General features: G+C 51.7%; 1 long non-coding RNA gene across 1 annotated transcript; it reads left to right on the top strand.

Moving 5' to 3' along the window:
* The first annotated feature begins 9343 nt into the window (after window positions 1–9343).
* On the top strand, window positions 9344–11616 carry LOC129050993 (uncharacterized). The gene is made up of 2 exons (XR_008514941.1): window positions 9344–9482; window positions 11387–11616. It is a non-coding gene; the product is annotated as an uncharacterized LOC129050993 (long non-coding RNA).
* Window positions 11617–27261: the final 15645 nt, after the last annotated feature.

The raw sequence follows: 27261 nt of genomic DNA, 5'->3' as shown, positions 1-27261 counted from the left end.
CTTCAAAAAGCAGCGCAGGTGTATTTAGGATTCAGCAAATTTAGGACATTGCTGTAGTGGCATGTGAAGATGAGATGGGCCACTGGGGCGTTTCTAGTTTGGGTTGCTGCTGCTTAAGGAAACCTCTCAGAATCCATTTAGCGCTCGGCTGGCAAGTGAGGAGTGAATTTTCCTGAGGGGCCGGCTCCTGTGTCCTCCCGCAGTGGGTAGTGAGTTTTCCTGAGGGGCCGGCTCCTGTCTCCTCACCCGGTGGGTAGTGAGTTTTCCTGAGGGGCCGGCTCCTGTCTCCTCAGGCGGTGGGTAGTGAGTTTTCCTGAGGGGCCTGCTCCTGTCTCTTCCCGCGGTGGTAGTTCTCCTGAGGGGCTTGCTCCTGTCTCCTCCCGCTGTAGGTAGTGATGGCCCCTCATGAACCGTTGGTGGTGTTTGTTGACAACTACATCAAACTCCTCACAGACTGCAACACAGAAACCTTTCAGAAGATACTGGACATGAAGGTTCGTGCCGGGACGTTTCGTCCACACCTGCTCATCCCCATCACACTCAGCGGTTCTTAACCGGGAATTGGGATATAGGTTCCCGGGGGGCTTTCTCAAAATGCATGTGCCTGGCTCCACAGAGCAAACCGGATTCAGAGAAGCCTCTGGAGGAGGATGGCCCCGGGCATGTGCACTTCAGGATTCTGACAAGCCCTGCATGCCCCGCTGAGACCACCTGCACAGGGAGGATGGGGCAGGGGCAGGGGGATGAGGACAGGAGTGTTGTCCTTCCCACCTTCTTGACCTGTCCTTTCTCCTCTGTCAGCCCCTTTTTTCCCTTCCTTTACCTTTTCTTCCCCTCTCTTTTCCTCCCACGCTACTACCCAGGGGATGGTGAGTCCCTCGAGGAAAGGGTTCACCCTCAGCCTGGAGTAACTATGCTGTCTCCAGAGCCTCTGCTGACCCCATATCCAGATATTGCGCTCCCCCCCGTGGGCCGTTCTGGCCCAGACTTAGTGACGGTTCTCTTTCTCTCTCAACCACAGGGGCTGAAGAGGAGTGAGCAGAGCAGCATGCTGGAACTCCTGCGCCAGCGGCTCCCCGCACCGCCCTCGGGGGCAGAAAGCTCCGGCTCACTGTCCCTGATGGCGCCAACACCAGAGCAAGAGTCGTCACGCATCCGCAAGCTCGAGAAACTCATTAAGAAGAGACTGTAGCAGCAGCAAGGGGCCCTTTGCTCCTGGCTGGAGACCCTCAGCGCCCGTTCCCCAGAAGCCCCCGACCTCTCCTGTGCTCCCCGGCACTCTCACATCGTTGGTCTTCAAGCTTCCTGGGACACCTGGGTTGTTACTGAGTCTCTCCCATGCCCTGTCTTACTTCCTGCCCTAATCGGAGACGCTGAGTAAGGGCTGGGCTCTAAGAGGGCGATTTAGATGATCTCTGGTTTGTGAAGCAGAGGCAGCAGTGGGGGATAGGTCCCTGAGCTGCCCTTGACTCATGCAGCCTCCCCATGGCAGTCACACCCTCTGACACGTGGGCCCCACCCGTCCAGGCAACTTGAACAAGGAGGCCTGGATCTCACTCCTCCCTCCCTCCCCTCCCTCCGTGGCTGGTTGAGGTTTTCCCTTCAGCCAGAGCTGAGTTTCCTCTCCCATCTCTCGGTTTGGCCCTAGGGCCTGAGTTAATGAAGTGGCAGATTACAGGTTCTTTATGGAGGCCGTGGAACCAGGCGTATTCTCATGGAAATCCCAGTTTCCTGGCCCATATTTTGTTCCTGGTACTTGTCATGACCTTACTTGACCAAGTTATCCCTGTGTTCCCGCCATTTCTCACTTGTCTCCAAAGGCGAGATGTCCTCTGTGTCTGTCATCCAGGAAGGTCATGTGCCAGGCCTTCAAGCAGGTATCCTGTCTGCCCTGGTGCTGCTGACCTGGGTATGGGTAGACCCAGATCTGACAGAGGGCTCTGCCTGGCACACTCGCCAGGTTGTGTGAGCAGATTCTTTCCTTTTTTTTTTTTTTTTGAGACGGAGTCTGGCTCTGTCACCCAGGCTGGAGTGCAGTGGCGCGATCTCAGCTCACTGCAACCTCCGCCTCCCAGGTTCAAGCGATTCTCCTGCCTCAGCCTCATGAGTATCGGATTACAGGCGCCCGCCACCGCGCCCAGCCCTTCCTCCGCTTCTTTAGTCTCACTCTGCTCCTGGCTTCTAGGGAAGGGAAACCGGGAAGTTCACTTGGAAGACGCTTCCTAGGCTTTCTCATCAGATGAAGCCATGGGAGCGCCCAGGAAGTCCATACCCTCGAACCCCTTTCTGCCCACTCACCTTCAGGTCCACAGCACTTTCCAGCGTCATCTGAAATAGCAAAGGTGATGTGCAGTGTCCCAGTGATGTGTTCCTGTGTTATGAGAAGGAGTCTGGGGTTCTGGATGCCTCAGGAACAGAATATGGACCTTAAAGACCAGGCTGAGAGCCTGGCCTGGTACGCAGCCTGCCCACCCCCCCACCCTTCCTGTCCACCTGGGCTCTCTGCAGCAGGGCTTGCCGAAGAGACTGCTCCCGGCCTCTCATGTCATCCTGCATCCAGAGAACGGCAGCGGCAGCATAGCAAGCCGTTACCCTGATTCACTCGGGTCAATCAGGCCTCAGTTAACCATGACCACAGCTACAGGCAAACTACTGCTGTTGTTGCCTGCTTTTGCTGAAGAATGATACCTTGCCAGGCACGGCGGCTCATGCCTGTAGTCCCAACACTTTGGGAGACCAAGGCAGGAGGATCACTTGAGTCCAGGAGTTTGAGACCAGCCTGGGCAACATACAGATGTCTACAAAAATAAAAATGTGCGAAGTGTGGTGGCATGCACCTGTAGTCCCAACTGCTAGGGAGGCTGAGGTGGGCAGATTGCTTGAGCTCAGGAGTTTGAGACCAGTCTGGGCAACCTGGCGAAACCAAAAATACAAAAAATTGGCTGGGCGTGATGGTGCATGCCTGTAATCACAGCACTTTGGGAGGCTGAGGCGGGTGGATCACCTGAGGTCAGGAATTTGAGACCAGCCTGGCCAACATGGCGAAACCCTGTTTCAACTAAAAATAAAAAAATTAACCAGGTGTCATGGTGAGTGCCTGTAATCCCAGCTACTGGGGAGGCTGAGACAGGAGAATCACTTAAACCCTGGAGGTGGAGGCTGCAGTGAGCCAAGATTTCACCACTGCACTCCAGTCTGGGTGACAGAGCAAGACCCTGTCTCAAAAAGTATTCGGGACAGAGAAAAGTTCCTGAAAATCCATAAAACTTGTAACAGCCATACAGTAGGAATAAGGTTTGAAAATCTGCCTGGAAACCTGATTTCCTTATCCCCACCTTGTTTCCCAACATAACCACTGCTCTGTGCCCCTGCCCTCTCTGCCAGCCTTTCTCCCCGATGCTGTCCAGCTCTGATCCTGAGCCTTATTTCTTCATCGGCTTCCAGGCTGTCCTTGCTGGCTGGTTTGACTCTCACACATCAAGCATCTCAAATTTGAGAACGCGGAGGACAAAATAAGTGTTGTGAGGAGGTGGTGCAGCCTTTAGTTGAGGTCTATTAGGAAAAGATTCCAAATAAGACAAGGGCCGGGGGTGGCAGTCGGGAGAGCCCCCAGGAAGCCCTATAGATGCCCCCACCCCAGCCCATGGGATTGCTGTGGTTATGCAGCCTGAGCCGTACAGTTGAAAAGGGGCGGTGGGGCCCATCTCCAGATAGCACAGCCAGTTCAGCCGTCTGTCCTCAACCCAGGAGAGCTGGGAAAGCCAGTGGACTCCTGCACCTGGTTCTTGTCACTCCCGGCATTTGTGTACAGATCACCACCTCTCTTTTTGGTTTGTTGTTGAGAAGTTGTTTTCCAGACGGCTCCATCACAGCATTGAGCTATCAAGCTGCTGTTTTCCACAGTTGGTGGTCACAGCCAGGGAAGTTGCTGTCTTGATTTGTTACATTGTCAGTAATCCCCAAGGAGCCAATGGATGTCAGTAGGAGTTTCTGTTAAATGTCTCCTTGATGGGGACTGAGTACTGTGTAAAGATGCTGTGTTTCTCTTCTGGGGGTGTGCATCAGAACCACTGGGGCCTTTTAAAAAATACAGATGCCGGCTGGGCGCAGTGGCTCACACCTGGAATCCCAGCACTTGGGGAGGCTGAGGCGGGTGGATCACAAGCTCAGGAAATTGAGACCATCCTTGCCAATATGGTGAAACCCCATCTCTACAAAAAATACAAAAATTAGCGGGGTGTGGTGGCATGCACCTGTAATCCCAGCTACTTGGGAGGCTGAGGCAGGAGAATCGCTTGAACCCGGGAGGCAAAGATTGCAGTGAGCCGAGATCACACCACTGCACACTCCAGCCTGGCAACAGAGTGAGACTCCATCTCAAAAAAAAAAAAAACAGATGCCTGGAGATTTTGAGTCAGTAAGTTTGGATGGGGCCTGGCATACAGGTTTAAAAGTTCCATAGGTAATTATAACGTTTACACCTTGTTAAGAACCATTGCAACAGAGAGATTTGCTTTATGGAAGGGCTCCTGCCACACATTTTCATACATGTCTATTTTTCTGACTCTAAGCTAAAAGTGTGCCGACATTACACTTGAGCTGGTGCCAACGTGGTGAAGATTCTACTGATAACAGCTTTCATTTTAAACTTGTGTTGGGTCAGGCGCGGTGGCTCACGCCTGTAATCCCAGCACTTTGGGAGGCCAAGGTGGGCGGATCACCTGAGGTCAGGAGTTCGAGACCAGCCTGGCCAACATGGCAAAACCCCATCTCTACTAAAAATACAAAAAAAAAAAAAAAAAGGCAGGCAGGTGGCGGGTGCCTGTAATCCCAGCTACTTGGGAGGCTGAGGCAGGGGAATCAGTTGAATCCGGGAGGCGGAGGTTGCAGTGAGCCAAGGTCCCACCACTGCACTCCAGCCTGGGAGACAGAGCGAGACTCAGTCAAAAAAAAACTTTTGGTGGTGGTGGGGACCATGCCCGGAATTGGGCTCTCTCCATACTGATGAGGATTTTTCTTGTTTTGATGACCAACCCCCAAGCAGAAGCTTTATTTATTAACATCACTTCAAAAATAACGTATCAAAGGGGCACCCTAGGCCGGGTGCTGTGGCTCACACCTGTAATGCCAGTGCTTTGAGAGGCTGAGGTGGGAAGATTGCTTGAGCCCAGGACTTCAAGACAAGCCTGGGCAACAGAGTGAGACCCCATCTCTATTAAAAAATAGGCCGGGCATGGTGGCTCACACCTGTAATCCCAGCACTTTGGGAGGCCAAGGCAGGTGGATCGTGTGAGGTCAGGAGTTCGAGACCAGCCTGGCCGATATGGCGAAACCCCATCTTTACTAAAAATACAAAATTAGCCGGGCGTGGTGGTGGGCGCCTGTAATCCCAGCTACTCAGGAGGCTGAGGCAGGAGGATTGCTTGAACCCGGGAGGCAGAGGCTGCAGTGAGCCGAGATCATGCCATTGCACTCCTGCCTGGGTGACGGAGCAAGACTCTCTAAAAAATAATAATGTAAAAGGAGTCCCCGTGGATGAAAGCAGCAGCTAACAGCTCTGTGATTCAGCTAAACCTAGATATTGTGCCCATTCCTTCCCCTCAGTCCATTTTCTCTAGCCCCTTTAAAAACCAAAAGACAACTATGAAGTCACTTTGGGTTTAAAATAAATAGTGGTAATTTGTATAATCAATAAAGAGTTCACTCTGCTCTTACTATGGGGACTTGTCTGAAAGCTGGCTTAGCGGTGCCCAGGCCAGAGAACATCCTGTGTGGAGTCTAACAGTGAAACAGGAGCCGCAGTGGACAAGGTGTTCTGATCTCCAAACCCAGCTCAGGAATTGAAGCTAACTACGGCCACTCCTTCCTCTCTCGAAGAACAAAGAGCCAGTACCCAGGGCTCTGCCCACCCCCGAGAAGGGGTGCCTGATTTCTTATGTCTAGGGTGGTTCCTCTGTGCAGATCAGACAGGACTGAGAGCAGCATGACCGGTACAGGGCACGCAGAGCGTGGGGGCAGGTCCGAGGCTGCTGCTCGATGCAGGGTATGACACCAACCCTTCCTGAAATGCCATCGGATGAGCAGACCTGGTTCCCTGTTGACAGAATGCCAGGGGAAATGCTGCATGTGCACAGCTGGAAATGGGGTTCCTTCCCTAGGAAGAGCACTCGGAACAACCTGCTGGAAACGGGATTCCTTCCCTAGGAAGAGCACTCAGAACAACCTGCCACAAACTGCCTGCTTGAGGGTGACTGGGATTCCTTCCCTAGGAAGAGCACTCAGAATAACCTGCTGGAAACGGGATTCCTTCCCTAGGAAGAGCACTCAGAACAACCTGCCACAACCTGCCTGCTTGAGGGTGACTAGGATTCCTTCCCTAGGAAGAGCACTTGGAATAACCTGCTGGAAACAGGATTCCTTCCCTAGGAAGAGCACTCAGAATAACCTGCCTGCTTGAGGGTGATAGCAAGTGTCTCACACTTCTTGTCTACTCCAAGTCAGATTCCTAAAAATAAAATAGAGCTGCAATGGGCAATTTAAGCAAAAGCCTTAGAAACATGGACACCCGAAATGCTGGCCTACATGAAGGGTACGATTACATTTTATATATTAAATAAAAATTCCCAGTCCTGTTTTAGTATTCATCAGAACAGCCTCTTGGACCCTCGAAGTTCTACACCTTTGGGAGATATAAATTTCCTTAAAATAAAGGGATTGCTTCTTTGTGTAAATAGCTTTCATTTTCTCCATCTGGAAGTGATTTCTGCCTGCATGTTGGAGCACAAAATACTGCAGTTTATTAAAGCATTACTGGATGTCATTTGCTAGAATGTATTTCCTTACTGCTGACAGAAAACAGAACAGACTCTAGGAAAGAATTAGCAAGCCCGTGACCCTGGCCCCTCCCAGTGGCTGCCCTTCTCCCTTCCCTGACAGTCTAAGGAAGCAACGCGTGGGAGCAGAATGTGGCCGACTGAGCCCAGTCCTGGCCTGTCCAGTTGCAGTGGAGCCTCTCTGTAATGTTGTGTAAAGTGTTTTGCTTCTGACTTGGAACCCTACTTGCCCTGTGAATTTCTATCCTGTGAACGTTCCCTTCTCTGTCCTTACCGTTCCCATCACAGCCTGCTCTTCCAGTGACAGCCAAGTGATTTCTCTCCTGCACGTGTGAGTCCATCCTGTTTCCTTAGTAGCTGGAGAGACGTTTTGCCATGAAAACTCTTTGGGAAGTCTTGTGTCCTATAGTGATTTCTCTCCTGCACGTGTGAGTCCATCCTGTTTCCTTAGTAGCTGGAGGGATGTTTTGCCATGAAAACTCTTTGGGAAGTCTTGTGTCCTGTAGTGATTTCTCTCCTGCACGTGTGAGTCCATCCTGTTTCCTTAGTAGGTGGATGGACATTTTGCCGTGAAAACTCTTTGGGAAGTCCTGTGTCCTTTCAACAGGGGAAAACTGGCTGCGACCCTTCCATTAGGCTCCAGGATCATTACCTCGTTTCCATTCTTTCTTTTCAACAGCTCCCCACTTTACTAGGGAAGCCAAGGGATCAACCTAATGAGAAAAGAACCTTCCCTGTAGCCCACCTGGAAGGGCATTGCCTGCCAGCTCCTTCCTTCTCACCTGTGTGAACAGGAGGGAAGATGCCGGCGATCCATGGATCTGTGGGACATGAAGGACATGTCCATCGGAAATGAAAGCAGCCTGGCATTGGAAGCGTCCACAGAAGACCTGATCTGCAGGTCTTGATTTGGACCTAGCACTTTGACACCAGGCGAGTCACTGATCCCCTGAGCATCCGTTTTCAATATTGGTGAGAGGGGATTATAATGAATATTGGCTGTGAAGGTCACACAAGACTGGGCTATATGCACTTGCTCTGCCATTAGGCAGTGTGAAGTGTGTTCGTGATCACTTGTGGGCGGGAGCCTGTGGCTGTCTTGCCTGGACTGGCTTTTTTAAACATGGCTGAGTGGTGACAAATCCTGCGGCCGTGTGCAGGCTGCATCCGCAGCGAGCTCAGCATATCTGGTCTTTGCCTTTTTAGGTCATGACTGTGATATCAAGCTTACACAAGAGTTTTAAAAGACTGAGCAGTATCTCCTTCCCCTGGCAGCTGCTGCTTCCGTAGCATTTAGGGATAAACCTGCAGACACTGAGAAGAGGGCTTCCTCCCTCCTGGGGCTGGTGGTGAGGCTGCCTGTTGTGGAAAATAGGGCACGTCTCCTGTGAATGCGAACTGAAAGGGTTGCCAAAGCCTCCCTTCCAAAAAACTTGCTTAGGTGTCTGATGTCCACAGACCAGACTCTTCTCCCGACAGGGACAAAAATTCTTGCCTGCCTTTCTTTTTCTTTTTTATCCTTTTACTTATTCTTGCCTTTTTTTTCTTCTTCTTTAGCTATGATGCCCAAAAAAACTAAGCAAGATTAACTTGGGACAGGCAGTTCTAACTGAGAAGGCTGAGCTCACAGGCTGTTTGGATTACTTTCCAATTGTGTTTCAAAGATGTTTAGACTTTTCCCAAGGCCAGCTGAATCCTTGTAATCAGCCCAAGAGTTCCTTTCTGTCTCTGTCTGTCCCCTTTGAGGGTGTTGACTCAGAGAACCTGGGGCGATATGAGATGTTAAAATAAAAATAGCGTCCAACGTCCCACCCCCTGGGAATGCTGCTCACTTCATCCGAGGGCTCTGGGAGCTTCTGCTCAGTCATCAAATGGAATTTGCACAATTGTCTTGCCTCCTGTTTTGGGTAATTTTTCAACAAGTGAGAAATTAAGAACAGCTTCTCAACAAACTTCCCTCTACTTCCAGGGCCAAGAAAAGTATTTGCAGAGTGGGCTGCAGCTTTCAGGGGTCTCAGGCGAAATGGTGGCAAGAAACCCCAGCTCCCTTCACGTGTTTGCTTTGTGCTGATGGAAAAGGAAGGCACTTCTCAGTTGCCAGAGACCACATTCCACAGGGTTCTTCACAAAATCAAGCACTGCAGTGGACCGACTGGAGCAGCCGCTGGAGGGCTTTAGAAGGCAAATGGAATACATATCAAATGCTATATAAAGAAAACATCCATTTACACATAGAGTCTCCCACAGCCTCATACCCACACCCAATATCAAATGCTGTATAAAGAAACATCAGTTTACACACAGAGTCCCCCACAGCCTCATACCCATGCCTGTCACATCCTTGCACGGCCCTAAAGGATCCAGAGCTTTGGATCAGCAGCTGGCTAGCTCGGAGGTCAGAGGAGGGTGCTCAGTTGGGGTAGCCCTGGGCCCTGGCTGCACAGCCCAGCTGCCGTGTGGCCTGCATGTGGTATCTTAGGTCATGAGAGGGTCTGGGTGATTCAGTCCTATCTGTACATGTTGGTGGGGTGGGAAGGAAAAGGTCACTGTGTATTTACTGTGTCCTGGATACATTATGACATCTCATCGGATCAAATTCCTGCTAAGTTGAGCTCCGTTTAGTGGATGGGACTTGGAGGCTCAAAGAGGGTAAGTGACGGGCCCAAGGATATGTGACTAGTAAGGGGTGAGCCAGGATTCGATGTGTGACTAGTGAGGGGTCAGCCAGGATTTGATATGGGACTAGTAAGGGGTGAGCCAGGATTTGATATGTGACTAGTAAGGGGTGAGCCAGGATTTGATATGGGACTAGTAAGGGGCGAGCCAGGCTTTGATATGTGACTAGTGAGGGGCGAGCCAGGATTTGATGTGTGACTAGTGAGGGGTGAGCCAGGATTTGATGTGTGACTAGTGAGGGGTGAGCCAGGATTTGATGTGTGACTAGTGAGGGGTGAGCCAGGGTTTGATATGTGACTAGTCAGGGGTCAGCCAGGATTTGATGTGTGACTAGTGAGGGGTGAGCCAGGATTTAATATGTGACTAGTCAGGGGTCAGCCAGGATTTTATATGTGGCTAGTGAGGGGGCGAGCCAGGATTTGATATGTGGCTAGTGAGGGGTGAGCCAGGATTCGATATGTGACTAGTGGGGGGGCGAGCCAGGATTCGATATGTGACTAGTGGGGGGGTGAGCCAGGATTCAATATGTAACTAGTGAGGGGTGAGCCAGCATTTGATATGTAGCTAGTAAGGGGTGAGCCAGGATTCAATATGTGACTAGTGATGGGGCAGTCAGGATTCGATATGAGACTAGTGAGGGGTGAGCCAGGATTCGATATGAGACTAGTGAGGGGTGAGCCAGGATTCGATATGTGACTAGTGAGGGGTGAGCCAGGATTTGATATGTGACTAGTGAGGGGTGAGCCAGGATTTGATGTGTGACTAGTGAGGGGTGAGCCAGGATTCGATATGTGACTAGTGAGGGGTGAGCCAGGATTCCATATGTGACTAGTGAGGGATGAGCCAGGATTCCATATGTGACTAGTGAGGGGTGAGCCAGGATTCCATATGTGACTAGTGAGGGGTGAGCCAGGATTTGATATGTGACTAGTGAGGGGTGAGCCAGGATTTGATATGTGACTAGTGAGGGATGAGCCAGGATTCTATATGTGACTAGTGAGGGGTGAGCCAGGATTTGATATGTGACTAGTGAGGGGTGAGCCAGGATTCTATATGTGACTAGTGAGGGATGAGCCAGGATTCGATGTGTGACTAGTAATGGATGAGCCAGGATTTGATATGTGGCTAGTAAGGGGTGAGCCAGGATTTGACAGGACCAGTAAGGGGTGAGCCAGGATTTGATATGTGACTAGTAAGGGGGTGAGCCAGGATTTGATATGTGCCTAGTGAGGGGTGAGCCAGGATTTGATATATAACTAGTAAGGGGGTGAGACAGGATTTGATAATGTGACTAGTAAGGGGTGAGCCAGGATTTGATATGTGACTAGTGAGGGGTGAGCCAGGATTTGATATGTGACTAGTGAGGGGTGAGCCAGGATTTGATATGTGACTAGTAGGGGGGTGAGACAGGATTCGATATGTGACTAGTGAGGGGTGAGCCAGGATTCGATATGTGACTAGTGAGGGGGCGAGCCAGGATTCGATATGTGACTAGTGAGGGGTGAGCCAGGATTCGATATGTGACTAGTGAGGGGTGAGCCAGGATTTGGCTCCAGCCTTCATTCCAACATCCATGCCTTTTGTACACCAGCAGTTTTCAAATTTATGGGACAAAATTTTACACTGGATTCCCACTATACAAAATAGATAAAAGTATTTTATGAATATATTTTATGACTTCAAATATTTTTCAAAGGAAATCAGTAAAAGCATTGTAAACTATTCCAGCAAATAGGAAGCATTTTAAACCAAGGTTATGGATGAAAATGTGTGTGTATCAACCCCAGTTTACTTCTGGGTTGCATAGAATAGAGAAATCTTGATTTAATCCAGCTAAGAATTTGCAAATAGTATCCATTTTGTTTTGTTTTAAACAGCTCTTCTTGCAGTAGTGGAGGCTCTTCAGTTAAACAGAAGTGGTAACCGGCTCTTTGTCTCCTGAGGTCTTCATGGCCATGAACTGCCCTTGGAGCAGGAGGTTAACACAAGCAAGGACCTCCGACATCTTCCATTTGCCCCCAGAAGACATTTGAGGATGCGCGTTGCGTTATTACCGTTTTTAATGTTTAGTTTTTAGAACTAAAACTAAATGCATTTTAAAAGTGAAGTTAGAATCAAAGTTTTATAGAGGTTCCCACTCCACCAAAACATCACTGAAGATTTCCAGGTTTCCCCAGGTGTCCGTTTGGAAGCTGCTGCCCTCATTGACACACGTTGCTCATTGTTTTTCTGACCTTAGAGGGGAGGGGAGGCTTGGCACTGTCACCTAGTACAGGAGAGGGCACCGTTTGACTTGAGGTAGCCACCCATTCAACGATAGCACCTAAACTCTCTCCCAAATTGTGCAAATACAGGTTGAGCATCCCTAACCTGAGATGCTTGGGCCCAGGAGTGTTTTGGAGTTCAGCTTTTTTTTTTTTTTTGATTTTGGAATATGTGTATTATATACATGCCAGTTCAGCATCCCTAATCAGAAAATCCCAAATCCAAATTGCTTCAGTGAGCACTTCATTTGGGTGTCATGTCAGCACTCAAAATGTTTTGGATTTTGGAGCATTTTGTATTTCAGATGCTCGACCCATAAGGCTGTGGGGCACAGTTGAGATGAAGTCTTGTGGCCTTTGGAAAGAACATCTGAGAACCCTCTGAGTAACCCCTGGTGCAAGGGAGACAGTTCTAAGAACAAAGCAGTGTCACTGGGATGGAGAAGGGGCTTGGTCAGAGGGAGGTGGGCGATCAGAAGAACCTGATCCTTCCAAAAGCCCCAAATCTTGTGCTTGAGACCTCGCATGACCGCGTAGGCAATGCTTCTCGACCTTTTCAGGACTTGAAACAGAAGTGATGACATGAGTAACTCCTCTTCCCTCAACAGAAGAGGCTGCTGGGGCCGGAACTGATGGGCCTGGGGACACCTCCCTCCCTCCACAGCCCCAAGGCTAAAGGGATCAGTATCTGGCCATTTGCTGGATACCTTTGCAGTGGCCCCAGCTCTCCAGTTGGGAAACTCAGAATTGGGGCATGAAGGTTGGAATTAGAGCATCGGGATTGGGTGGTGTGTTTGTTTCCATGTTGGGAACTTTGTCAAAGTCCCTCCATTTGTAGATGGGATGCTGAGCTCTCAAGAGGTTTAATCACTGGTTTACTCCCCGCCATACAAGAGGAGTGGCAAAAGCTAAGCCACTCGTGTACATGCCGCTCTCGATATCCCACTCGCAACTCACCACACCACTTTCCCTAGCCATCCAGTCCTGGGGTCTGTCCTTTGCCCCACCCAGGTCATCAGAGATTGTCCCCTTTCACCCTCTGCTTGCAGAAGTGAACGGGGGTCCCCCTGCTTTTCCTGATCCCACTTCCCCCACAGCCTGTCGGTTTTGTTAGTGCGTCAGGGGAGTCCACCACCCCCATCCCCACATGCATTCCTGCTGAGCAAGTCAGCTTCCATCTCAAGCACTGTCCTGACCCTGCTCTCCAAAGTCACTGGTGCTCTTCTAGAAAGTCAGCTTCCATCTCAAGCACTGTCCTGACCCTGCTCTCGAGGGTCACTGGTGCTCTTCTAGCTCAGCTCACATCTGTCCTGACCATTCTCTCGAAGGTCACCGATGCTCTTCTAGTCTGGCTCACATCTGTCCCGATATTTCCTTCTCTCAAAGGTCACCAATGTTCTTCTAGTCTGGCTCACATCTGTCCGGACCCTTCTCTCAAAGGTCACCGGTGCTCTTCTAGCCCAGCTCACATCTGTCCTGACCCTTCCTTCTCTCGAAGGTCACCGGTGCTTTTCTAGCCCAGCTCACATCTGTCCTGACCTTTCTCTCGAAGGTCACCGATGCCCTTCTAGCCCGGCTCACATCTGTCCTGACCTTTCTCTCAAAGGTTACTGATGCCCTTCTAGCCCGGCTCACATCTGTCCTGACATTTCCTTCTCTCGAAGGTCACTGATGTTCTTCTAGCCCGGCTCACATCTGTCCTGACATTTCCTTCTCTCGAAGGTCACTGATGCCCTTCTAGTCCGGCTCACATCTGTCCTGACCCTTCTCTCGAAGGTCACCGATGCTCTTCTAGTCCGGCTCACATCTGTCCTGCCCAACTGCAGGATAATGTAACTGTTCTGAGCACGTTTAAGGCAGGCTAGGCTAAGCTATGACACTGGGGAAGTTAGGTGTATTAAATGCATTTTTGACTTAAGAATATGTCTAACTTACAGTGGGTTTATTGGGACGTAACCCCATCATCTGTGGAGGGGCATCTGTGTGTGGGTCCCCTCTCCCCGGAAGTCTCCCTTAATTGTGAGTCCCCCTCTCCCTGGAATCCTCCTTTAACTGTGTGAGTCCTCCTGTCCGCGGAATCCTCCCTTAACCCTGAGTCCTCCTCTCCCCGGAATCCTCCCTTAATTGTGAGTCCCCCTCTCCCCGGAATCCTCCCTTAACTGTGAGTCCTCCTCTCCCCGGAATCCTCCCTTAACTGTGTGAGTCCCCCTCTCCCCGGAATCCTCCCTTAACTGTGTGAGTCCCCCTCTCCCCGGAATCCTCCCTTAACTCTGAGTCCTCCTCTCCCCGAAATTCTCCCTTAATTGTGAGTCCCCCTCTCCCCGGAATTCTCCCTTAACTCTGTGAGTCCTCCTCTCTCTGGAATTCTCCCCTTAACTCCTTTGACACTTTCTTGCTTTACTGGCTCTGGGACTTCTTAGTCTCCTTCCCCAGCTCTCCTCTCCTTCTGAGCCTTGACAGCGGCCAGGCCTTGAGGTCTTAGGCCCCCTGTTTTCATGTCAGGCTCCTGAGGACTTACCTGCCATCAGAGGTGCAAACACCAGCTACACCTGAGCTCCCCCCAATTTTCAGTTCCTGTCCTCTAGCCAACTCCCATCATTAGCTTATATGCACCATCTCGAGGTAAGCTCAGCTCCCTTCCTGAATCCCCCATTTTTCTTTCTTTTTTTTCTTTTCTTGTCTTTTTTTTTTTTTTGAGACAGGGTCTTATTCTATTGCCCAGTCTTGTCTCGAACTCTTGGGCTCAAGTGATCCTCCCGCCTCGGCCTCCCAAAGTGTGGGGATTACAGGCGTGAGCCACCGCGCCCGGCTGAATTCCCCATTTCTAAATGCACCACCTTCCTTTCCTAGGGCCTCAATCTCAACACCTTAGTCACCCCTAACCACTCTCGCTGTCAGCCAATATGGTTAGTTTATCATAACATTGTTTTCTTAATGATTACACAGACAACAGTCACAGAAATCAAAAGAAAATCTTGCCCCAACAAATCAAGAATGGAAGTCCCAGGAAGCCCGCACCGGCGGGTCTCAGTGTGCGGTAGCCGGAAGCCATTCTCCGCTGCTCCGGCGGGTCTCGGTGTGCGGTAGCCGGAAGCCATTCTCTGCTGCTCAGGCGGGTCTCGGTGTGCGGTAGCCGGAAGCCATTCACCCCTGCTCCGGCGGGTCTCGGTGTGCGGTAGTCGGAAGCCATTCTCCGCTGCTCCGGCGGGTCTCGGTGTGCGGTAGCCGGAAGCCATTCTCCCCTGCACCGGCGGGTCTAGGTGTGCGGTAGCCGGAAGCCATTCACCCCTGCTCCGGCGGGTCTCGGTGTGCGGTAGCCGGAAGCCATTCTCCCCTGCTCCGGCGGGTCTCGGTGTGCGGTAGCCGGAAGCCATTCTCCGCTGCTCCGGCGGGTCTCGGTGTGCGGTAGCCGGAAGCCATTGTCCGCTGCTCAGGCGGGTTTCGGTGTGCGGTAGCCGGAAGCCATTCACCCCTGCTCCGGCGGGTCTCGGTGTGCGGTAGTCGGAAGCCATTCTCCCCTGCTCCGGCGGGTGTTGGTGTGCGGTAGTCGGAAGCCATTCTCCCCTGCTCCGGCGGGTCTCGGTGTGCGGTAGTCGGAAGCCATTCTCTGCTGCTCAGGCGGGTCTCGGTGTGCGGTAGCCGGAAGCCATTCTCCCCTGCTCCGGCGGGTGTTGGTGTGCGGTAGCCGGAAGCCATTCTCCCCTGCACCGGCGGGTGTTGGTGTGCGGTAGCCGGAAGCCATTCTCCCCTGCACCGGCGGGTCTCGGTGTGCGGTAGCCGGAAGCCATTCTCTGCTGCTCAGGCGGGTCTCGGTGTGCGGTAGCCGGAAGCCATTCTCCCCTGCTCCGGCGGGTGTTGGTGTGCGGTAGCCGGAAGCCATTCTCCCCTGCACCGGCGGGTGTTGGTGTGCGGTAGCCGGAAGCCATTCTCCCCTGCACCGGCGGGTCTCGGTGTGCGGTAGCCGGAAGCCATTCTCTGCTGCTCAGGCGGGTGTTGGTGTGCGGTAGCCGGAAGCCATTCTCCCCTGCTCCGGCGGGTCTCGGTGTGCGGTAGCCGGAAGCCATTCTCTGCTGCTCAGGCGGGTCTCGGTGTGCGGTAGCCGGAAGCCATTCTCCCCTGCTCCGGCGGGTGTTGGTGTGCGGTAGCCGGAAGCCATTCACCCCTGCTCCGGCGGGTCTCGGTGTGCGGTAGCCGGAAGCCATTCTCTGCTGCTCAGGCGGGTCTCGGTGTGCGGTAGCCGGAAGCCATTCTCTGCTGCTCAGGCGGGTCTCGGTGTGCGGTAGCCGGAAGCCATTCTCCCCTGCACCGGCGGGTGTCGGTGTGCGGTAGCCGGAAGCCATTCTCCGCTGCTCCGGCGGGTCTCGGTGTGCGCAATCCACTCTCCCTGGGCTCCCGGCTGGGCCTGCTCCACGCTTCTTTCCGTAGGGTTTCTCAGAAGGAGCTAAGAGCTTGGCTCCAGCGGGTCTCTTCTCAAAACCGATGACACCGATGGCTCAGTGTGGCCTGTGCCGCTATTACCCTATAATACTGCAGTAGCAATACTCATTTTCAAAGTACAGTGGGGCCGGGCGCGGTGGCTCACGCCTGTAATCCCAGCACTTTGGGAGGCCGAGGCGGGCGGATCACGAGGTCAGGAGTACAGGACCAGCCTGGCCAACATGGTGAAAGCCCATCTCTACTAAAGATAACAAAAAATTAGCCAGGCATCATGGTGCACACCTGTAATCCCAGCCGCTCGGGAGGCTGAGGCAGGAGAATCGTTTGAGTCTGGGAGGCGGAGGTTGCAATGAGCCAAGATCGCGCCATTGCACTCCAGCCTGGGCAATAGGGCGAGACTCCATCTCAGGGGGAAAAAAAATAGCCAGTTTTGGTGGCACACGCCTGTATCCCAGCTACTCGGGGGGCTGAGGCAGGAGAATCACTTGAACCCGAGAGGTGGAGGTTTCAGTAAGCTGAGATCATGCCGGTTCACTCCAGCCAGAGTGAGACTGTCTCAAAAAAAAAAACAAAAAACAAAAACAAAACTACATGGAAATATATCAGAAGTCCTACTCTCCTTTGAAGATTTCTCTGTATCTTTATGTGGGAAAAAGAAGGAGACACTTTGCCAAAGGAAAAAAAAAAAGAAAGAAATTAACATGAAGCATATTTTTCTGCAGCTTAACAATACAGTTGTCCCTCAGTATCCACGGGGCATTGGTTCCAGGCCCCACCACCTGCCAGATAACAAAATCCTGGATGCTCAGGTCCCAGGTCCCCAGTCAGCCCTGTGGAACCTGCGGACACAAAAAGTTGGGTCTTGACTTCTCAGCATCCTGAGAATCCTGTATTTTCATTCCAGAGTTGGTTGAATCTGTAGCTGCAGAACTGGCAGATGCAGAAGGCTGACTGTACATCTTGGACTTTTCCCTTGCCATGTATAGATCTACTCATTATTTTTAATGGCTGCTTGCTGTTTTATAGCTCAGCTATGCCATCATTTTTTTTTTCTTTTTTTTTTGAGACGGAGCCTCGCCCTGTCCCCAGGCTGCTGGAGTGCAATGGTGCGATCTTGGCTCACTGCAACCTCCGCCTCCCAGGTTCAAGCGATTCTCCTGCCTCAGCCTCTTGAGTAGCTGGGATTACAGGCGCCTGCCACCAGACCTGGCTAATTTTTGTATTTTTTAGTAGAGACGGGGTTTCACCATGCTGGCCAGGCTGGTCTCGAACTCCTGGCCTCAGGTGATCTGCCCACCTCGGCCTCCCAAAGTGCTGGGATTACAGGCGTGAGCCACCTCACCCGGACCCATCATTTATGTCATCAGTGCTGTGGTTTGAATGTATATGTCCCTCCAAAATTCTTATGTTGAAACTGAATCCCCGATGTGATAGTATTAAGATGCGGGGCCCTTAGGAGGTGGTTAAATCATGAAGGAGGGGCCTCAAGAACGGGATTATGACCTTATAAAGAGGTGCAGGGGAGCTGTGTGATGCCCTGTGACTTTCGGCCTTCTGCCGTGTAACAAGCAACATGGCACCATCTTGGAAGCAAAGAGCAGCCCTCACTGGGCGCGGAGTCTGTCAGCACCTGATCTTGGACCTCCCGGCCTCCAGAGCTGTAAGAAACAACGATCTACTATTTATCAATTAGTCCGTGGCATTTTATTATAGCAGCGTGAACAGGCTGAGACAGCCAGTCTTCTAGCACTATAGCCAAAAGGCTGTGTTTAGTTTTTTGACATTAGAGTCACATCATCTGTGAAAATCTTTCTGCAAATGTCTCTGCTTGCTTGTACTCATATTTTTGTAGCACATTATCCTAAAATGGTTACATTTCCACTTAAAATAATTAAGGCTGGGCATGGTGGCTCACACCTATAATCCCAGGACTTTGGAAGACCAAGGCAGGCAGATCACTTGAGCCCAGGAGTTTGAGAGTGACCTGGGCAACACGGTGAAACCCCATCTCTACAAAAAATTATCCGGGTGTGGTGGTGTGCTCCTGTAGTCCCAGCTACTCGGGAGGCTGAGGCGGGAGGATCGCTTGAACCCCAGGGTGTCAAGGCTGCAGTGAGCTGTGATTGCACCGCTGCACTCCAGCCTGGGTGACAGGGAGACCCTGTTTCAAAGAGGAAAAAAATCAGATTAAAGGATGTGTACATTTAAAATGTCACTAGCTGGCCGGGCGCGGTGGCTCACGCCTTTAATCCTAGCACTTTGGGAGGCTGAGATGGGCGGATCACAAGGTCAGGAGATCAAGACCATCCTGGCTAACACAGTGAAACCCCGTCTCTACTAAAAATACAAAAAATTAGCTGGGCGTGGTGGCCGGCGCCTATAATCCCAGCTACTTGGGAGGCTGAGGCAGGAGAATGGCTTGAACCTGGGAGGCAGAGCTTGCAGTGAGCCAAGATGGCGCCTTTGCACTCCAGCCTGGGTGACAGAGCGAGACTCAGTCTCAAAAAATATCACTAGCTCTTGCCAAAACACCTGCTGCAGTTTGTTTTGCTGCACACCCCCATGGTGGGTGTGTGGGTACCCACCGCACATCCACACTCACCCTGTGTGGTTTTTCCTGTTTCTTGAGATAGAGGATGTAGTTTCATCTCTATCTGTAGAAACCCAGTAAACAGAAGTTCCCCTTTGGTTTTCATTGCACAAGACCAGCTGTGACCCAACTGTGTCTTGCAAGAGAGTGTTCTTATTCGAGGTCTGCTGAGTAAAGACCATGCCTTTCCTCTCGGTCAGGGGTCCTTCCAGTGCGTGATTTCTTGGTTCTCTTAGGACATCAATGATCATCCTTTGTATAGGTAGTGAGGTCACATTTTGCTGTTAAGTGGTTGTTTTTCTATTCTTTGCCCCTTTCCGCAGCAGCAGGTGGGGCCTCTTCTATGCACTGCGCTCAGGTGCAGATGGTATCGAGATAATTGCTTGAATTCTTGTGTAGACTTTTGTAATTCTGCAGTAGAGACAAAAATCTTGGAATCTGTGCTATCAATGTAAGAATGTTGGAATGCTGTTTTGGTTTGTTTTCTTAATCTAAAAGTCTGCTTTTAAATGTTAAGAACCAAAATGCTGAAGCATTTTTGCACCCAATCCACACTATCATCACAGGGACGGGGCATCTGGACATAAACATTTTTTTTTTCCCCCTAAAAAGAAAGAAAGTGGATTTTGCCCAGCAGGTGAGAAAAGAAAAGCCAGAGAGGCTTAAAGGCTTGTAGGTCCCTAAGAAGAAAGCCGGGGCCTCAGTAGGAGAAGAACCCCCGTCAGCTTGAGGAGGATCCTAATCTAGAAGCCACGGTCTGGCTTCCGGCAATTCCCCTGCGAGACTGAAGCCCCCAGAGAAAAGTTCTGTGTTCAACAAGGCGCCGGGAGACAGAGAGTGAGGACCTGAGGGTGCTGTCCAGCTAGAAAGGCCAAAGGGGGAGGCCTCTGTGTACCGCAGAGTCCCTCCTACCCAATCATGGGAAGGTAATGGCTGCTAAGAGCTCCCAAGCTCCCAGAAGTAGTGAAAGGACCAGCACACTGGCTGAGACCTGGATTTGGAGCAAGCAGAATGGAAAGCAGGCGGCACGTGGACACCAAAGCAGACAGTAGGGCTGGGTGTGCTGGCTCCCGCCTGTCATCCCAGCACCGTGGGAGGCTGAGGCAAGCAGATCACCCGAGGTCAGGAGTTCAAGACCAGCCCAGCCAACATGGCGAAACGCCATCTCTATTACGAATACAAAAATTAGCTGGGTGTGGTGGTGCACGCCTGTAGTCCCAGCTACTCGGGAGGCTGAGGCAGGAGAATCGCTTGAACCTGGGAGGCAGAGATTACAGTGAGCTGAGATCATGCCACTGCACTCCAGCCTGGGTGACAGAGTGAGACTCTGTCTCAAAATTAAATTAAATTAAATTAAATTGCTGAGAATGGCCAGGGGTGGCGGCTCATGCCTGTAATCCCAGAACTTTGGGAGGCTGAAGTGAGTGCATCACTTGAGGTCAGGAGTTCGACACCAGCCTGGCCAACATGGTGAAACCATGTATCTACTAAAAATACAAAAATTAGCTGGGCGTGGTGGCAGGTGCCTGTATTCCCAGCGACTCTGGAGGCTGAGGTAGTAGAATCCCTTGGACCTGGGAGGCGGAGGTTGCAGTGAGCTGAGATTGCACCCCTGCACTCCAGCCTGGACCACAGAGACTCTGTCTCAAAGGAAAAAAGCAGAGTGGCACTCAGTGGCTGAGCAGAACAAGTTCCACGTCAGTAGCGGCCAGGGAGGTGGGAAGATCAGCATGGGCCAGGTGCTCACCGCCAGCCTCCCAGCCTTGCTGCCAGGATGCCAGATAAGCCGCCCAGGTGCCGCCACCTTGGCCAAGCTCCCCTCTCTCCTCTGCCTTGCCTTTCTCTCCTCTTCTCTCCTTTTCCCTCCCTCCCTCCCTCCCTCCCTTTCTCTCTCTCTCTCTCTCTCTCTTTCTTTTTCTCAACAGGCTCTCACTGTGTCACCTAGGCTGGAGTGCAGTGGTGCGATCTTGGCTCACTGCAGCCTCCGCCTCCCAGGCTTCAGCGATCCTCCCACCTCAGCCTCCCAAGCAGCTGGGACTACAGGCGCCTGCCACCACACCAGGCTAGTTTTTGTATTTTTTGTAGAGATGGCGTTTCACCGTGTTGCCTAGACTGATCTCTCCTGAGCTCAAGCAATCCTCCCGCCTCAGCCTCCTGAGTAGCTGGGACTACAGGCATGCGCCACCACACCCGGCTAATTTTTGTATTTTTTGTACAGATAGGGTTTCACCATGTTGGCCAGGATGGTCTCAAACTCCTGACCTCAGGTGATCTGCCTGCCTCGGCCTCCCAAAGCGCTGGGATTACAGGCGTGAGCTGCCATGCCCAACCCTCAAAGGGGTGTTTTTAAAAATTGGTATTTGTGTCTTGGTCTAGCCCTGCAGGGTTCATGTTTGAATTCTACAGAGAAGGCAGACATAAAGGAAGCCACGGGGCTTCAGGACCACCCTACCCATGTAACCAGGAGGGGTGAGAGGCACTTTGCAGCAGAACACGCACAGCCTAGTGCCTGAGAGCTACAGGGGCCTCTGCTACCACCAGCATTGGCAGCAGTGCCCAGGGCTTTGGGCGGTGCCTGGCAAGGGGCAAGGGGCAAAGGGCAAGGGGACCGTACCCATGTGCCACTACTGTCACCTCTCTCAAGAGGCTGCAGGGGCTGGTGGTGCTTGCAGCAGGGCACCCTATCGGAGGACCGTGGTGGTCCACTGTCACACACCTTAGCAGAACCAGAGGCCGGGACAGCGAGGGCTAGAAAAAGAAGAAAATTAAGAGCAGGCATTCCATGTGTGTGACCAGGTTTATTTATGAGCTTATGAAAGACACCTTCAGGGATTCCCAGACGTACTTGTCAGTGGTTGGAGGTGGGGTTGGAAGTCCTACAAGGGAGGGGGGGAGAGGGGCAACCACACAGCCCTAGTTGGCCCCAGGCTGATGTGGCCTGGGAAGAGATAAGACCCTCCCTCACCCCAAGTTCTTCCCCCTCTCGCTCATTCTCAGTAAAGACCCAAAACTGAAACACATTTCTTCAAAGCACGTAAATGTCTTCAGCAAGTATCAGGCTGCAAACCACAGCTGCCTCCAGCCTGCATGTATTCTGCTCTGAACTGGGGATAGGAGAGGGGTACGTGAAGCCACTGTGGCTCCCGGGAAGGACACAGCTGGTCACCTCTCATTGTGTGGAGCAAACAGATTGCCTCCAAGGGCCCTCGCTCTCCGTCCCTTCCCGGGCAGCCCCTGCAGACCCGAATCCTCAAGGGGCCCTGGAGTACCATGGAGACCTTTGAGCCTGCCTTTGGAGTATGGCCACACAGACCAGATGTTTGATCCCCAGGGATAATGACAGCACGCCCTTCTAGCAAGTCAGCCCAGGAGCCGAGGGTCTTAACTTCAACTGCTCACCCAAGGGCTATTTTTCTGGTCTGCAAGTCCTCATCCAGCGCGAATACGCAGAACGGAGCCAGAAGTGCAAGTGTATTGATGCGGCTCCGAGGAGGCCGTGTGCCCCAGCTCTTTGCAAAATCCCATCTGGATTTATTTTGCAGAAGACAAGGAGGGAGCATTTGGGAGAATCAGCTCTTAGCTTACAAAGAGGCCTCCAGAGTGGAGCCGTGTTTGACTGGCATCAGGGGACTCCCCACACTGGGCACACTGGACTGATGGATTCCAGCTGCACTTCCTGTCTGGGTTTGTGTCATCATTTGGGCCTGGCCAGACCCCACAACTCCAACCAAACTGGTGGTCTCCCAACTGAGAGATCAGAAAAAAAGCCAATGGGCCACGGTGGCTCACACCTATAATCCCAGCACTTCAGGAGGCCAAGGCAGGTAGATCACCTGAGGTCAGGAGTTTGAGATCAGCTTGGCTGATTTCAACATGGTGAAACCCTGTCTCTACTAAAAATACAAAAATTAGCTGGGTGTGGTGGCAGGTGCCTGTAATCCCAGCTACTCGGGAGGCTAAGGCAGGAGAATCACTTAGACCCAGGAGGTGGAGGTTGCAGTGAGCTGAGATCGTGCCACTGCACTCCAGCCTGGGCAACAAGAGCAAAACACTGTCTCAAAACAAAAAAACAAAAAAACCCAAACAAACAAAAAACAAAACAAAACTAAGAAACCCTGCCTGTTCCTTCAGAACTGATAGCCCTGAAAGCGAGAACTTTGGTAGCCCTTTGCCTGTATTTGGTTCAGGCCATCTTTGTGAGTCCCAGGGGCTCAGGGTTATGAATCGACCTCACCAACATGTGTGCGTACACTCATATGGGCTGTGTTCTGTCAGGTTTGTGTTTTTAATTCAATTAGCTTCTTTACTGAATATGACAGGTCCCTTTCAATGTTCTTTGAAAACTGTCACCTTAATCTAAATTAAGGAACAAAATAACTTTTTGTTAAAAACATTTTTAGGACAGGGTCTCATCCTACCACCCAGTAGTGCGATGGTGTGATCATAGCTCATTGCAGCCTTGACCTGGGCTCAAGTGATTCTCCCACCTCACTCTCCTGAGTATCTGAGACTATAGGTACCTGCCACCCACCTCACCCTCATGAGAATCTGAGCTCACCCTCCTGAGAATCGGAGACTACAGGTACATGCCACCATGCCAGGCTAATTTTAACACAAATTTTGTAGATGGCCGGGCGCGGTGGCTCACACCTGTAATCCCGGCACTTTGGGAGGCCGAGGCAGGAGGATGGCTTGAGCCCAGGAGTTCAAGACCAGCCTGGGCAAGATGGTAAGACCCTGTCTCTACAAAAATAGAAATAAATGTTAAAAAAATTATAAATTATGAGAATAGAGCAATAATAATATAAACATAAATTATAAAAATAGAACTTTACAGCTGGGTGTGGGGGTGCACTCCAGTGGTCCCAGCGACTCAGCTTTAGAGCTGGGTGTGGGGGTGCACTCCAGTGGTCCCAGCAATTCAGGAGGCAGAAGTGGGAGGGTTGCTAGAGCCCAGGAGTTCAAGGCTGCCATGAGCTATGATTGTGCCACTGCACTCCAGCCTGTGTGACAGAGGGAGACCCTGTCTCTATTAAAAAACAAACAAACAACAACAACAACAAAAAAAATGTAGAGATGAGGACTCACTATGTTGCCCAGGCTGGTCTGAAACTTCTGGGATCAAGCAATCCCCACCCCTCGGCTTCCCAAAGCGCTGAGATGACAGGTGTGAGCCACCATGCCCGGCTGTAAAGTTCTGTTTTTCCAAAAGCATTTTGGTTGGCAGATGCATATGAAGGAAAGAGAAGACCTGGTTCAACAGCAGGCAAATCCACACATCATGAGCCACAGAACAGCCCAAGACCTGGGGGCTGGGAGTGGGACGGTGTCGGGCACAGGGCACGAGCCAGCATTCGGGGCCTGGGGTGTGTTTAATCCACTGTCTGGCGGTGCTTACTGAAGACAAGCTGTTCTGAAACAGTACGCAGCAGCGGTGTGGGGGTCCTGCCCTCTTCCTGTCTGACTTAACTCCCATTTGGGCAGCGGCTTAATTTAGTGCAGAAAAAACAAAAACTCAGGACTGGCATTCATGGTGAGGCAGCTTTTGTTTCTCAGACCCTGCCGGGAGAGGCCTCAGGCCAGAAGCCGAGTCCTCTGAGGACACCGCATCTCCGTGACCCAGGTGAGGGACTGACGGCCCCGCTCTGGAAGGACGGCTTTGAGAAGAGACCTGTCTTGCGCAAGCCCCTGGTCTCCTGGGTCCTGCTTGTTTTGTCTGACTCGCCCCTGATTTCTAGGTGCACCCCAGCTATTATTCAAAAGCAGGCCTGTCTTCAGAGCTGGAAAAGGTAGAATGGGCTGCCTTTCCCAGGGTTTGCTTTGAGTTTCTTTAAGCAATGTCCTTTGGAAAACATCTAGATAAGACACACGATGATGATGGGCCCAGTAGCAAGGCCCTTCTGAAAATCCAAAGCAGATTAGCTGTGTGGACTCACTGCTCAGGACTATGGAAACGCTCCTGACTTCCAGGGGCTGAGCCGCGTGGCTCTTACGTAAGGACAAAGAAAATTGCCTTCTCTCCCACCTGGAAGGACTCTTGGGCAGGTTGGAATACCAGGAGTTCAAGGAGAAGCCTCGGCCAGGCCACGGGTGCTCCCTGGGTTCCCCTCATGTTGCTTCCAGTCGGCTTAGGCTTCTCTTTGAGCTCTTTAAAGACAGGGGCACGATCTTGCCTCACGGCAACCTCTACCTCCCGGGTTCAAGCGACTCTCCTGCCTCAGCCTCCAGAGTAGCTGGGATTACAGGTGCGCACCACCACGCCTGGCTAATTTTTGTATTTTTAGTAGAGACGGGGTTTCACCATGTTGGCCAGGCTGGTCTCGAACTCCGGACCTCAGGTGATCCACCTGCCTCGGCCTCCCAAAGTGCTGGGATGACAGGTGTGAGCCACCACGCCTGGCCCCATCCTCAGTGTAATCGATTGGCCGAACAGAACTCTGGGAGCCATGGGGGGTGTCAGTGTTTGGTGCAGCTTATTGGTGGGGTGGCAACTGAACGGTTTGGGGTAATCTGCATATGGGACCGGGGTCTCCACCTTAGCTTCTCCATCAGTGTCAGTCCCGGGGCTGGATTCTCTCCAAGCCCCTCTGATTTCTTGTGTGTGTCAGTGCTGAGCATATCTGTAAATCTGTAAAGGAGGAGGGCCGGGTGCAGTGGCTCACTCCTGTAATCCCAGCACTTTGGGAGGCCAAGGGGGGGGGATAGATCGCTTGAGGTCAGGAGTTCAAGACCAGCTTGGCCAACATGGCAAAACCTCGTCTCTACAAAAAATACAAAAAAGCCAGGTGGGGTGGTACACCCTGTAGTCCCAGCTGCTGGGGAGGCTGAGGCAGAAGAATCACTTGAATCCAGGAGTTCAACCCAGATTGAAGGAGGCAGAGGTTGCAGTGAGCCAAGATCGCACCACTGCACTCCAGCCTGGGTGACAGAGTGAGACTCTGTCTAAAAAAAAAAAAAAGCTAGTGGCTCACACCTGTAATCCCACCACTTTGGGAGGCCGAGGTGGGCGGATCACGATGTCAGGAGATCGAAACCATCCTGGCTAACACAGTGAAACCCCGTCTCCACTAAAAATACAAAAAATCAGCCGGGCGTGGTGGTGGGCACCTGTAATCCCAGCTACTTGGGAGGCTGAGGCAGGAGAATGACGTGAACCCGGGAGGTGGAGCTTGCAGTGAGCCAAGCTCGCGCCACTGCACTCCAGCCTGGGCGACAGAGGGAGACTCGGTCTCAAAACAAAACAAAACAAAACAAAAACAAAAAACAGAAGGAGGCCACACTGGGTGACAGGAACCTCTCCTCAGTGCCAGGGTGGCACCTTGGCAAGTCCTTTAAGTAGATCTGGCTTCCTGAACCCAGAGGACAACCTCAGGACCACCATCTTCCCGGACGCCTTTCTGTCTGACCAGGCTTTCATGCTTGGCCGGCAAATTCCCTCCAGTGAGTCCAGGCCTCCCGCTGCCAACAAACCATCTTTCTACAACCCCAGAAAGCACTGAGACTCCTCTGATGCCACCTGGGCTGTGCAGATGGTGGGATCCAAAGGGGTAGGAGGTACAGCTGTGTCCCTGCATCAGAGGCCTGTGAACTGGAGTGACTCCATCTTGAAGAGGAGCTGGGTAAAATGAGGCTGAGACCTACAGGGCTGCATTCCCAGATGGTGAAGGCATTCTAAGTCACGGGATAAGATATGAGGTCAGTACAAGATACAGGTCAGAAAGACCTTGCTGATAAAACAGGCCGCAGTAAAGAAACCGGCCAAAACCCACCCAAACCAAGATGGCCACGAGAGTGACCTCTGGTGGTCCTCATTGCTACACTCCCACTAGCGCCGTGGGAGTTTACAAATGCCGTGGCAACCATAAGTTACCTTATGGTCTAAAACGGGAGGTCTAAAAACGGGAGGCATCAGTAGCCCACCCCTTGTTTAGCATATCCTCAAGAAATAACCATAAAAATGGGCAACTAGCAGCCCTCGGAGCTGCTGTAAGGAGTAGGCATTCTTTTGTTCCCTTACTTTCCTAATAAACTTGCTTTCACTGTATGGACTCGCCCTGAATTCTTTCTTGCACAAGATCCAAGAATCCTCTCTGGGGGTCTGGATCGGGTCCCTTCCCAGTAACACTTGCAATACCGTTTGGCCAGGACTGTGCACTGTGGATTTTGCAGTCTCTTCCCGCAGACCCTGAATGAATGAACCACCTCCCAGCACACAGGCGTGTGCCAGGTTTTACCTTCTGTGGAGGGATGATGCCGACTTTCTGTTCGCAGCAAGCTGTCTCGGATCAGCTGTGTGACTTGGGGCAAGTGAAATCCCTCTCTGTTTCCTTACATGACAGTGACAGGTAAGGGAGGTAAGAGGACTAAACTTGGCCAGCGGGTCTCTAAGATCTACCTGCTCTAAGTATCTGAGTTTAACAGGTCTGGCCCAAGCAGGACAAATATCCTTTATCTTTACAAG

The sequence above is a fragment of the Pongo abelii genome, chromosome 19 (assembly GCF_028885655.2).
Source record: "Pongo abelii isolate AG06213 chromosome 19, NHGRI_mPonAbe1-v2.0_pri, whole genome shotgun sequence".
NCBI classification, from domain to species: Eukaryota; Metazoa; Chordata; class Mammalia; order Primates; family Hominidae; genus Pongo; species Pongo abelii.
Note: the sequence above shows the minus strand (reverse complement) of the source record. Positions and strands in the feature narration are given on the sequence as shown.